This window comes from Ursus arctos, unplaced genomic scaffold (assembly GCF_023065955.2).
Source record: "Ursus arctos isolate Adak ecotype North America unplaced genomic scaffold, UrsArc2.0 scaffold_19, whole genome shotgun sequence".
In the NCBI taxonomy this organism is placed as follows: domain Eukaryota; kingdom Metazoa; phylum Chordata; class Mammalia; order Carnivora; family Ursidae; genus Ursus; species Ursus arctos.
The window spans coordinates 18507895-18520452 of NW_026622863.1; the positions used below are offsets into that span (position 1 = coordinate 18507895).

General features: G+C 38.7%; 1 long non-coding RNA gene across 1 annotated transcript in view; it reads right to left on the bottom strand.

Moving 5' to 3' along the window:
- Positions 1-12558, bottom strand: part of LOC130544154 (uncharacterized) — a 778585-nt gene that overhangs the window by 231429 nt on the left and 534598 nt on the right. The window lies entirely within an intron of this gene.

The window sequence follows — 12558 nt, forward strand, 5'->3', positions numbered from 1 at the left end:
GGTCTCAGGACAGAGTTAAAACACAGATAAGTAATCTCTAGATGGACCATTACTTTCAGAAAAGAAAATTAAAGTCCATAAAGTAAAATAATTTGCTGGAGTTAACATGACTCTACCTGTCATTACTGGAATTCCATGTGAGTTGTTTTTTTTTGTTTTTTTTTGTTTTTTTTTAAGATTCATTTATTTGTTTTAGAGAGACCAAGAGCAAGAGCAGGGGAAGGGAGAGAGAAAGGGAAAGAAGCAGACTCCCTGCTGAGTATGGAGACTGACAGGGGCTCAGTCTCACAATCCTGAGATCATGACCTGAACCAAAATCAAGTGTCCAGGACTTAACTGACTGAGCCTCCCAGGCGCCCCATGGAACTCTATGTTACTTTTGTGTTTTGATTCATGTATTTGAGTGCGTATGTATACATCTATGTCCACCACATAGAATTATGCTTTGTTTTATCAACTCATGCCAGTTTCTGAAAAAGCAGTCCCTTGAAACAATTTGATTTTCTTAAAAGCATGAAAACATTTTTACATAGAATGTCAGGTTTTATTGAAATAGGCAATAGCTTGGGGCGCCTGGGTGGCTCAGTCGTTAAGTGTCTGCCTGCGGCCCAGGGGGTGGTCCCAGGGTTCTGGGATCGAGCCCCGCATCGGGCTCCCTGCTCCGCTGGGAGCCTGCTTCTTCCTCTCTCACTCCCCCTGCTTGTGTTCCCTCTCTTGCTGGCTGTCTCTCTGTCTGTCAAATAAATAAATAAAATCTTAAAAAAAAAAAAATAGGCAATAGCTTGACCCCAAATTATGGAATCATTTACTATGCCAGTTGGCATGGGCTTTATAGGGATTATTTCAATCTTTGTTCCCAATAACTACATCAAGCAGGAAGTTAGTTTTAACCTCTTTTTCCCCCCCTTTCTGATAAGAAAACTGTCGTTTAGAGAGTTTAAATGATTTTTCTAAGGCTACCAGGCTGGTAAATGGCAAAGACATATTGAAACCTTACCCTATGTTCTCAACCACAGAACTCCCACATAGTAATCAATATGAGCAACAGAATGTGAAAGGTGCCTTAAGAGAGGAAACAATGGAGTTCTACGGAGTGCAGAATGGATCCACCTGACATTTAAGAGAGGCTTCCTTGAGGAGAGGATCCTAGGCAGTCAAGGGAAGGTATGTTATAAATGGGGGAGTAAGTTCCTCTGTGGGGTCTTTAAGGATCATTCCAAATTGGCCTTGGAAGTGATATTTGGAAAGGCTTATGAAATTAAAGAATTTATTATACTCACAAATCCTAGAAGAAGGAAAGGCCTGACACTCCACAGAGGGGGCTGTAATGTAGGAGCATCAAGGAAGCAGGATTAACCAAGCAAATGGGTAGCCCCAAGCAAGTGCCTTTATTGGGGATCAGGGTAGAATACACAAGTCCAAGGCATGGGGGAGGGGAGTTCATTGGTTTTTGAATGCCACTGAGCCATAGTCAAGGGAGGGCAAGAAGGGAACTTGTGGTAGGGGCCAGCCTTATCACACTGGTGCATCTAGGCAGCTGGGTATGATGATACTCACATCCTGTATGTGATGATATTGCATCAGGAAAATGTGAGGTTTTAAAAATCTATAATACAGAAGGATTCTTCCAGAAGAGAGGTTTGTGCAAAGATACAGAGATGCAGGAGAGAAGAATGAATTTTAGACATTGAAAAGCGTTCCTTATGGTAAGAGCACAGCTTTTGGTAACTCGAGGTAGTGCGACAGGAATTGAGATGAAAGGTAGGCAGAGGCCAAATGAGGAAGAACTAAGGGATTTCGATTTTCTTCCAGGCTATGAAGGTTATTGAATAGCTTTAAACAGGTGTGTTGCACCTGCCTGTGATTTGGGAAGATCATCCCAGCAGCACTGTGGAGGGCCGAATGGAGGGGTGAGGATGAACAAAGTCATTATAAATAATCACCACCCAGCAGGGCTTGTCAGCTCCACTTGCCTGGGGGGGTGGGGTGGGTACTGAATGGCTGAAGTCCAGGTCAGCTTTTGGTGGTCCCTGAGACACAGCGCATCCTGAAATCCTCATAGCTGTGGCAAATCACTTTGGCCAGATCTGTGGTGCCACAGTCCATTTATTTTCATTTTTACACATTCCCAGGAGACTGGCTTAACACTGGGGAAATCTGACTCAACACAAAATATTCTGTCAAATTTATTTTTCACTTGGGTTTACAAGAAATTGAGTTAGTAAGCAAGATGCCATGCATTGCAATTTGAATTTGAACAGAAAACAGATTTTTTTTTTTTTTGGTAAATGTTACTTATCCTTTGCAATGCATATATCAAATTTCAAATAACAAATAATATTTTGTTGCAGTTTCTCTCCTTGGCAATGTTGTGGTCTCTCTATTTTTCATCACTGTAATTAGTCTTTCATCTTAAACACAGTGATAATTCATTGCATGATATTCAGTCAGAAGTTTTGTTGTTGTTGATAAGTCGACACTTATCATAAGGAAAAAGGGGGAAAGTCTAATTTGCCAGAAGAGAACAGAATATAAAAATAACATTATCCATTCAGTTGGATTGAAATCTTGGCAGCTGCTCTTCAAAATGTTGCTGACATGGTTTATATTATATTAAAATTCAGGATTACTGCATTTTCATCAGTTTCTCTGTCTGCAGCTGGCATATCATGTTGTCAGCATCTTGGGATTTACAAGACTATGTACATTGTAAGAATGTTCCTTTAAATGGACATTTTCATAAGCATGTTTGCTAATTGATATGCTATGGTGTCTTAAAGTGTAAACACATGTTATGAAAGTCATACTGCTCTGAAGTGTAAGTGGAATACACAAGTTGGGTTTTCTTCCATTTTCATTAGGTTTTGCTCAAAAGCAAAAGAGTTCTGGGAGGATTTTTTAACATATCTTTTAATTTTTAAAGGCATTGGTTATTTCAAAGAGGCAAGTTGTTAAAAGATAAACTTGGAATGATGGATGCATCCAAAAATCTGAATTATTTTAAAATGGCTTTTCAGAATTTGTGATACTCCGAAAAAAAAATCCTACCAAATAAAACCTTTGCAATTTGCAATAGTGGAGTAATACGTGGTGTCATTTTAAGAGAATTATTAGTCTCGCATTAAATACATAAACTGCTACTAATAGCATAATAAATATAGTTTGGAGAACACTGAATTCTAATAGATTGTGTTTTTTTTCTGTGCATAATTCAGAGTTCTTTGGAAACTATAATCAATTCTAAGAACTCGACAACTTCAGAAGGCTTTCGATAATGTTAAAATATGTATGCTTACACGTGGATCCTGCAGATATTTATAAGCACTTATGTGGTTATGATGATAAAACTAAATTAACATATTCATATTGACTTTAGAGGATCCTTAAAAATTGGATTTGAGGCTAAATAAGGCTGAATGTCTTTGTAGATTGAAAATGCTTGAAGGAACTTTGATTGTACCTGAAGAGCACAGCAGATGAAATTTCAGATTGGAAAATAATAGTTTTGACTTTTCAGAATGTCCATTTAGAATGCACATGTGAAAGATCTAGAAACACTGGAGAAGTACATACAGTTTCCCGGGAAAGGACGTCTTGCATGGACAGAGCCAGAAAATGCAGAGCCAGGATTCTAGGAGGAGACTAAGTGATGCTGTACTCTGATGTCAAAACTGTCTACCTCTTATCTTAAAAAAACACACACACTCACACACACACACATTAATGGCACCTTTTTGCACAATTGCCTAAGGACATGATATTAAATGAGCCTCTTTATTTATTATTTAAACGAGCAACTGCCTAATCTCTCATTATGACTTCAGAAGGAACCCATTAGTATTTCTACCACTGGTGAGCAAAACGAGTGGGATGAACTGGAAAAGCCAGGTGCACATTTCCGATAGCTCAAAGTCCATTTTGCCATGAATACAAATGGCTTTGTGGAATCAAGATGTTGACTGAAACTTTGCTAAAGCTGAGATTTTTTTTTTACCTCCTTTCCGTGAAACTGCAGTAATTGCATTTCAATAGAACTGATATCATTAATTCATAATTATTACTTTCTTTAGTTGGAAAATACGAATGTGAAAGTTTTGGCCAAAGCGCAATCTCAGGAGGGAAATTAGAACTCTCAGTAATCAATAACGGTGGGGCAGTCTGAATCTCTCCTCGGTTTTCATTAGCTGGAAGGAGAGCACATTTAAAGAAATGCTAACAAATATCGATGTTTAAATTTGATTTATCAATGCTATTTAAATGTATATCTGCACTGTGCCGAGTTTATTTTTCTACATTAAAGATTATTCAGTGATATCTCCTAGGTTAAGACAACTTCTAAACAAGATAAAGCACCCTGTGAATTAATTTATTTCAGAGAAACAAGAAAACGTAATTTGTGTCTTCTTTTCATTAAATTATCCTTTAGTATATTGATTTAACAGGAACCAAAAACTTATTTAGCTAAGGAAACAAAAGACAGATACAGAACTCTGTCACTTTGGTATTCTTTTTCTACTGAGGAAAGAATGTAGGTGTTTATGAGCATGTGGGGGGGGGGGCACGTGCGTGTATGAGAGCATTCCTCTGCATGTTCAAGGCATTACAGGTGCTGTTTTTTAAGAGGAAAACACCGTTCAGTTCCCTTCAGAAACGGACAAAAGAAGCACAATCCGTTAATGCTGCTACACAGCTCTTTACATTTTGATGGGACTCCACATAAACAATAAAATTATTGTGATTAAGTCATCAACTCAAATAATACAGACTGTGTAACCATTTGCAAGTCAAAGGTGTACAGACACCCCAAGGCACCACCAGAGTAACAAATGAGAGCAATTTTTCCAAACCTTTAGATAAACGGTTGAGCACAATGTGAGAGAATTTAAACTGAGTCAAACTTAACATACATTGTAAGAAGAACGGTTTCTTTTGTGTGGCTATACATATGAAGACTTTCGTAATCTATTAGTTTTATCTGTACCAAAAAGATGTAAATTGCTATTTACCCAGGAAACGTTTAGTCTTGTGAACCTGAATAGGTGAACAATTATTAAATTTGGTCTCCTAAGAGTACTTAAATTCTGATAGCAGCACAGAGACTGAGCCTGTATAAGCTATCATTACATGTTGAAAAACTAACCTCTGTAATTAACTTGCAATATTATACATAGGGCTCCAGTTACAGTGAAATCCAATTTTCCATAGTATACACACCAGGCAGCTTTGCTGAATAGTAGATTTTCATGAGATTTATGACCTTTTCATAATTTATTCTTTAAGTTAGGAAAGTTTTGGTTAAAGTTCAAAGCGGTATCTTGAAGCATGAAAATAAAAACTATACCAAGCTTTTCTTGGTACATTTTAGAATGAATTCTGAAACCCAAAAAGGACTTCTCTAGTCTAAGAGCAACGCAAGGAAACCATCCTGGCTTTAACAGGGGAGAGCTCCATGGTTAACGAGAAGGAGGTGATCCATGCTGGTCCTGGGTTTCAAGACACGCATTTTTGACTTTGCCCCTCTCATTTGTTATCTGCCAGCTTTAGTTCATGGCATAATCTAGTCCAGCACATCTCAAACTTCAGTGTGCTTAGAAATCACTTGGGAATCTTGTCAAAATCCAGACTGTGGTTCACTAGGTCTGGTGTGAGACGCACAGTCTGAATTTCTAATAAACGATGCAGATGTTGCTTATTCCGGAACCACACTTTGAATAGCACGGGTCTCCCCTATACTGGAGACTGCTCATGTTTTTCCTCCGCATCCTTCAGATGAAGAAAATAAGGCTCAAAGATAGGAAATATATTCCCTTCGAGTAGTGATTCTTAACCAGTGCTGATTATTAGAATCACCCGAGGCATTGTTAAACCTTAAGCTACCTGGGCCCCACCCCAGACCAGCGGAATCAGAAACCCGGGGACATCAGTGCTTTTACAAGTCCTCCTATGCAGGGAGAGTTCAGAATCACTGCTAGGTCTGAAAGTCAATTAGCAGAAGGGCTGAGCCTTGCTGTAGGCTGGCTGACTGGCACACTAGCTGATTGATTCATTGATTGATTTCTGCTTACACCGAGCATACATTTCTTGAGCTGTGCCCCAGATGCTACTGAGTCCCTTTAGCACACACAGTCCTCTCACTATTTAGGTCCAGTAGTAAATGTTATCATCCAGAAAGGCCTTCCCTGGCCATGGTATCTGAAGGGCTCCTGTCTTATCTGGTCATCACATCCTCCTGCCTTTTTTTTTTCCCCCTTCAAATCTATTATCACTAATTGAAACTATGTTATTATACCTGTTTCTTTCCATTAAAATGCAACTGTCATGAAAGCAGAGACTTTGCTTATCCTGTTAACTTCCATATCCTGCCCTTAGTAAGCTCAGAGTAAACTAAATTTAAAGGGAAACGATACAATTTAGCGGCTGCAAGTATGAGCTTTGAATACAGGTAAACTGACTGAGTTTCCTTGAACATGTTACTGACATCCCATGAAGGCTTAATCTCCTCCCTGGTAAACAGAGAGTAGTATCTGCTTCATAGGATTTTTATACTATTAAATGGGATGATTCATGCCCAGTGCTTAACCCAGTGCCTGACATGCAGAAAACAATCCGTAAACAGCATGATTATAATATTATGTAATGACCAAAAAAAAAAAAAAAATTGCTGGGAGTTAGATATTATGATTCTCATTTAACGTGTGGGGAAATAGACACATTTGAAAGAGATCACAGGGTAATTTCTGGGAAGGCCGGACTAGAATCTAGATGTTCATATGTGCAAAGCTTTGTGTAAGACCCCTTCCCACTTGTTGTCAAATGAGACAACTAATTTTAACTCCTAATCCAGTGCTCTTTAGACTTCACCACGGTGCCACTCGATTGGTGGTATGAGAAGCAGCTCTTCTCCAGGGACACTAGTCAGTGAATTCATCAGCATATGTCCCATTCCAGGACTTACTGGTGAAGCCAAGGGTTTAATTCACCAGCAAAACTGTTGGCTGCAATGTATTCAGCTCCTGCCATGTATCAAGCACCCATTCATCGTCACGAAACCTCTCTGATATAAGTACAATCATTCCCAATTTATAGATGAAGGTCTTTGATGTCAGAGTAGGGAGGTAAATCAGCCAGCTTATTACAGCTTCCAAGACCAGGGGTAGAATTGGAACTCACATCTATGAGTAATAACAATAATTTATGGAATCAGGATGGAATGGTTACCCTTCATTGCTGGCAAATGGTCCCCGCTTTCTGAGACGGCAAACATACTGGAATGACTTATTTTTTCCTTTCTTTATTTTGAGGCCCTCCCACTTTCTATAAAGAAGCTTATCTCACAATGAAAAGCTTATAAAATGTAGTTGTTTCCTGAATAGAAAGCAAGAAAGGTCCAGGGGAGGAGCTGAGAATCATCTGTGTGTATATATCTGTGTGTATGTGTATGTGTGTATACATACACTGAGTTCACACTAATGTCAACCCCAGAAGACAGCTAATGAAGGAGACATCGTTCTTAGGCTTGGGAAACTCAGATTAAAGAGTGTGATTTACTTGAACTATGTCTGCTGTAAAGATGAAAAGATAGGTGCTGTAGCAGAGGGAGAAACAAAGTGAAGTGAGTACGTCCAGTGTCCTGAGGTCATGTGGGAAGGTCTGACAGAGGAAGTGACATTTTAGCTGCCTTTTAAATTTGGAGTAGGCAGAACTCATTTTCAGGGTATCTCTGTTAGAAAAAACAACATGTGCAAAATCATGGAATATGAAAGAGTCTGGCGTGTTTGGGGAATGGTAAGAAATAGTCTGTGGCTCGAGCAGAGGGTACGTGGGGGGCGTGCATAAAAATGAAAGAAAATTTAGAATTTTATCAATAGCATACTTTTTTAAGTTAAAAATAATTCCCACTGCAAACTTGTAAGTGAGAGGCTTTCTCCCCTTTCCTCCTGCCATTGAACAGCAGGAAGGCACCACACGAAATATGTTTTCAGTTCTGCATGCATAGGTTAACGGAACTCCAGTTTTGAGAGCTGCTAATATGGCAACATTTTATAATGTCTTAAAAGATTTTTTAAAATTTATTTTTCATATGTAAGGGATTGACATTTTCCCCTTTTCTTTGCTTTCTGCTTGCTACTCTGTAAGTATTTACCCGGCTCGCTTACAGGTTTGAAGAATCAGTTTACATATGTCCAAGGAAGAATACAAAGATTTGGTACGTTCCTGAAAGAGAACATAATAAAATCCCACCTTCGCCCAGAAGTCGAGAAAGTCTGCAGCTGGCAGAGGGCTGAGATTTCTAGTGTGCCAGAGGAGGCCACATCATTCTGTATTCCTGAACCAGGGTCTGCCCTTGACACATCCGACTCCTGAAATAAGCCTGATGTGTAATCGAATATGGTTGGGTTCTGCCATGAGTCCCACTGCTGTATTATAGGAATGAGGGGTTTCTGGGGTGAGCTACATCTTCTCTCCAACCTAAAATTATTTGCTTTGGTATCAGAAATATTAAGGTTTTAATCATGGCCTTACGATGTTTTTTACTGGGTGACTTCAACAAGCCTGGTTAACCACTCTGGACTGTGATTTCATTATCTACCCTAAATTAGGATATTATTACATTTCTTGCAAGATAGCTGATATAGATAGATAGATAGACGGATCAATCTAACTACCTATTGTCTAATATGCAGTACAAGTCAAAGAATAAGGTACACAATTAAAGGTAATTATAAGGAAAATATAGTGATGATAATGAGAGGGAGGGTAGAGGGAGGAAACGTAAAGATGGAAGAGATAGGAGATGGAAAAAAAAGATGAGTACTAATGTACTAGGAGATTAACTTATACTCTGATAAATTTGACTTCTGTCTTGGTTTCAGATTATTAATCGCCCCCAGGAGTCCTGTCCTGAAAACCAGAATATGGCATATTCCCCCTCCCATTTCTGCTGCCAACGATCTGATTTTCTTCTCAGAAGTCAGACCCCCATCCCTGGGCCCATAAATACTGGTTGGACAATATATCTCCTCTTCCCAAAGGCATCTGAAAGGCATAAATCACTTATCAAACCACTTTCTTATGTTAGGTATTATTTTAGGCCTATCACAGACATGAATCACCTAAATGTTACAACAAATTGGCAATCTACCCAACATATGAGCAAAACAAAGGGGATTCCTTCAATGTGCAAATCTATGATACCAGGGAAGTTACCACCCTTTCATCTTATTGACTCTTCCTTTTCCTTTCTGCACTTTTTTCTGGTACTGAATGTACATCTTTTAAAATAATTACATATACACATATATTCATACATGCACACACATATAGACATACATGCATATGAAAATGTGTAAATTCTTTGCTACACGTATTGCAAATATTTTTTGTCATTTCAAATGATAAATTTGAGATGGAAAGATATTAAGAAGCTTTCTAAAAATCACAGGGCTGACAATAAAGCGAAGTGACGAGTCTATGAAGAGGAGTTCAAGACAATGGACAGTGCACTGATACATAGTCCTGGACAGTGTGATCTTAAGGCACCCTATGCTGCCACAGAGCATTCTTCTAAACAGCACTGAGAAGGGGAGTCATCTCTAAATAAATAAATAAATAAATAAATAAATAAATAAATAAATGAAAGAGGTATTTTTCTAACAGATATGGACCTCAACACCACAAAACTTAAAACCGCCCACAATAGTTTCAGACACTGCCTCAGTTTATGACTGAAAATCAGTTTAACAGACTGATTTTTGTATGGGTGTATTCATTTTGGGAGTGGGCAACAAGGTGTCAATGTTGTGTGGGTGTATTCATTTTGGGAGTGGGCAACAAGGTGTCAATGACAACTTTACTCAAACACCAAAGTTCTGCTTTGAAGTTTTGTCTTGTATAATTGTGTTTTTAATTGTATTTATTTCACTCTTGGGCACTAGAGTAGTGCATTTTCATCTTGGAAATCTTAGAAAGCACATAATACATAACTATAAAAATACTTATAACATTGCCAGCCAGAATCATTCACTGTAAACCTTGTTTACATTTAGGATGTATTTTGTTTCTTTTCATTTTTAACAAACAAAATACAATTCATAAAGACAAGCTGCAATAAATGCAAAACCATAGAACTCCTGAGGGCTCCCTACACTTTCATGGCCGCAGCTAGTGGGGCAGGCATGGTGGGAGAACAGGGAATAGACCATCCAGTACAGCACACCATCCTGCCTAAACAGCTCAGTTTATTGTTCCCTGTCTGATCACTTCAACAGTTATGGAAATTTCTCTACCCCAAAGCTCCATTTCAGTATATCACATTATTGTTTGCCTGCTGAAGGAGTTGTCCTCTCCCAGCAATCTGAAACCATGATACACAGAGCTCAGATTGGTAGACCTATCTGGGGAGGTCCCCAAGTACCCTAACAGGAACGATGAGAATTATATCCCACCAAAATGGGGCAGCATTTAGAGATGACTAGCTTAGAAGCTGTTCGGCGACATAGTCCATCTATGGGCCAAGGGCCAAGGAAATAAGCCAAATGGATCTTAAGCCACATGAAATAGCTGCTCAGTATTGGAAAAATAAAATAAATAAAGCTGAATCTACTCAGCAAGGAACAGAGATGGCAAGATCATATCATTTTATTCCTTTCTGTATTGGTAACTGCAAGTTCTTAGAAACCGGAGATCCTTTTAACATTTTCTTGACAATGTGTCACAAATAGCCCTTCACAGATATACTTGTCCAGGCAGATTGGGTAGCTTTCACGGGTCCTACATAAGGCCCTGGGCCTCTTTTCAGGCAGTGCAGAAAAAGGAAACAGCCTTTGTTGCAAGAACAGCCTTCCGGTACTGTTCACACATTTAGTTCTAAACCACCATCCCTGTATGATTTCTTCCACCTCATCCTCTCCTGCTTCTCAGTAAATCCTGCCACTGGACTGAAAGGAAGATAATCACCCCACCTTCAACATGGTGTTTAGAATGTCTTTCTGCAAATATTGGATACCTCTTTATCCTAGGCTTTCCTGTTACGTCAGGTTTTCTCAGGTATACATACATATTACACACATACACATACACGCTACCCTATTCTCTTCAGTCTTGGGACCTCTGAAATCTCAACCATAGCACCATGGACAGCATCCTCACCCCCACCCACCGCCCCACCCCCAGTGACCACACAATTTCTGGCAATAATAACCAGAAATGAATATTCACGTAACAGAAACTTAAGAACATATATAGTAATGAATTACAGATACATTTGGCTGGAATACCAATCCTCCTTAAATTCTTAATAAGTTATATGTAGTAATAGCAAATCTATAAGAATAATTCACAAATGTGCCAACAGAGGGAAAAATAAAATCCTGTTAACTATTAGCAAGACCATTTGATTCATTCATACCTGATAGCTGGGCTGAGCTATATAACAGTCTCAAAGAGGGTATAAATAAAACAACTACCTTTCTGCATATTAGTCTTAATAAGGTATACACAGATACTTATGCTGAAAATCCCCACTTCTCACAATTCACAGAGTGTGATTATCACCCAAGAAGAAATCACATGAGAGGTAATTTTATCAGGATAGATACTAACTAAAATGAGAGGGAGACTCCCTATACCAAATTGGAACATCTACTAGCATTGCTTTTCTGAGAACTGAGGACCATTCACATTTTTCTTTCATAGAAGAAACAAATAAACTTTGAGATTCCTTTGGAGTTTATAGAGCAGTCAAGAAGCAGTGTGGGAAAGTTGTGTTAGGTTTGTTTGTTTTCAAGGGATGAAATTGAGGGTTTGTAGATGCTACTGAGAAAGTATATTCAAAGTGGGAAGTGTCAAAATGAGTAAAACTAAGAGGAAATCAAGATACAAAATATGAAAAAGAAAAGATGTTGCAAACAGGTCTGTGTATTTTCCTTATTTGTCCATAAGTAAGTCCCATAACATATAATAACATATTTAATCAGGATAAGTGTTCAAAGTAAAAAATGTTCCAAGCAGAAGGCTATAGATTACAATTTAAAGATTTTGATTTTTTCAGCTTTTTAAAAAGATTTATTTATTTTAGAGAGAGAGAGCTAGCGAGCATGTGTGAGCGGGGGAAGAGGCAAAGGGAAGTGAGAGAGACAGAGAATCCTCAAGCAGACTTTCCACTAGGCGTGGAGCCTGACCACACAGGGCTTGATCCAAGGACCCTGAGATCATGACCTGAGCAAAATCGAGAGTCAGATGCTTAATGGACTGATCCATCCAGGTGCCCTGATTTTTTTCAATTTCTAAATTGAGATGGGAATAAAAACTTTACTTAAACTTAAAATATGATTATCCAAAATGCAGGGTTCCGCCCTTTCTGGCTAATAGAAGTATTTAGAGATTACAAAGTAGGAAAGAACTTGAGGAATACCCTTCTTCAACAGAAGAATGTCTGAGTCTTTGATCATACATGGACAGATAATGGTGGTTGGGGGAGGTGAAAAAAGCACTCTCCTAGGAATGAAAAGATCTGGGTGCTCGGTTGGCTGCATAATGTTGGGTTTCAGTTACTTATCT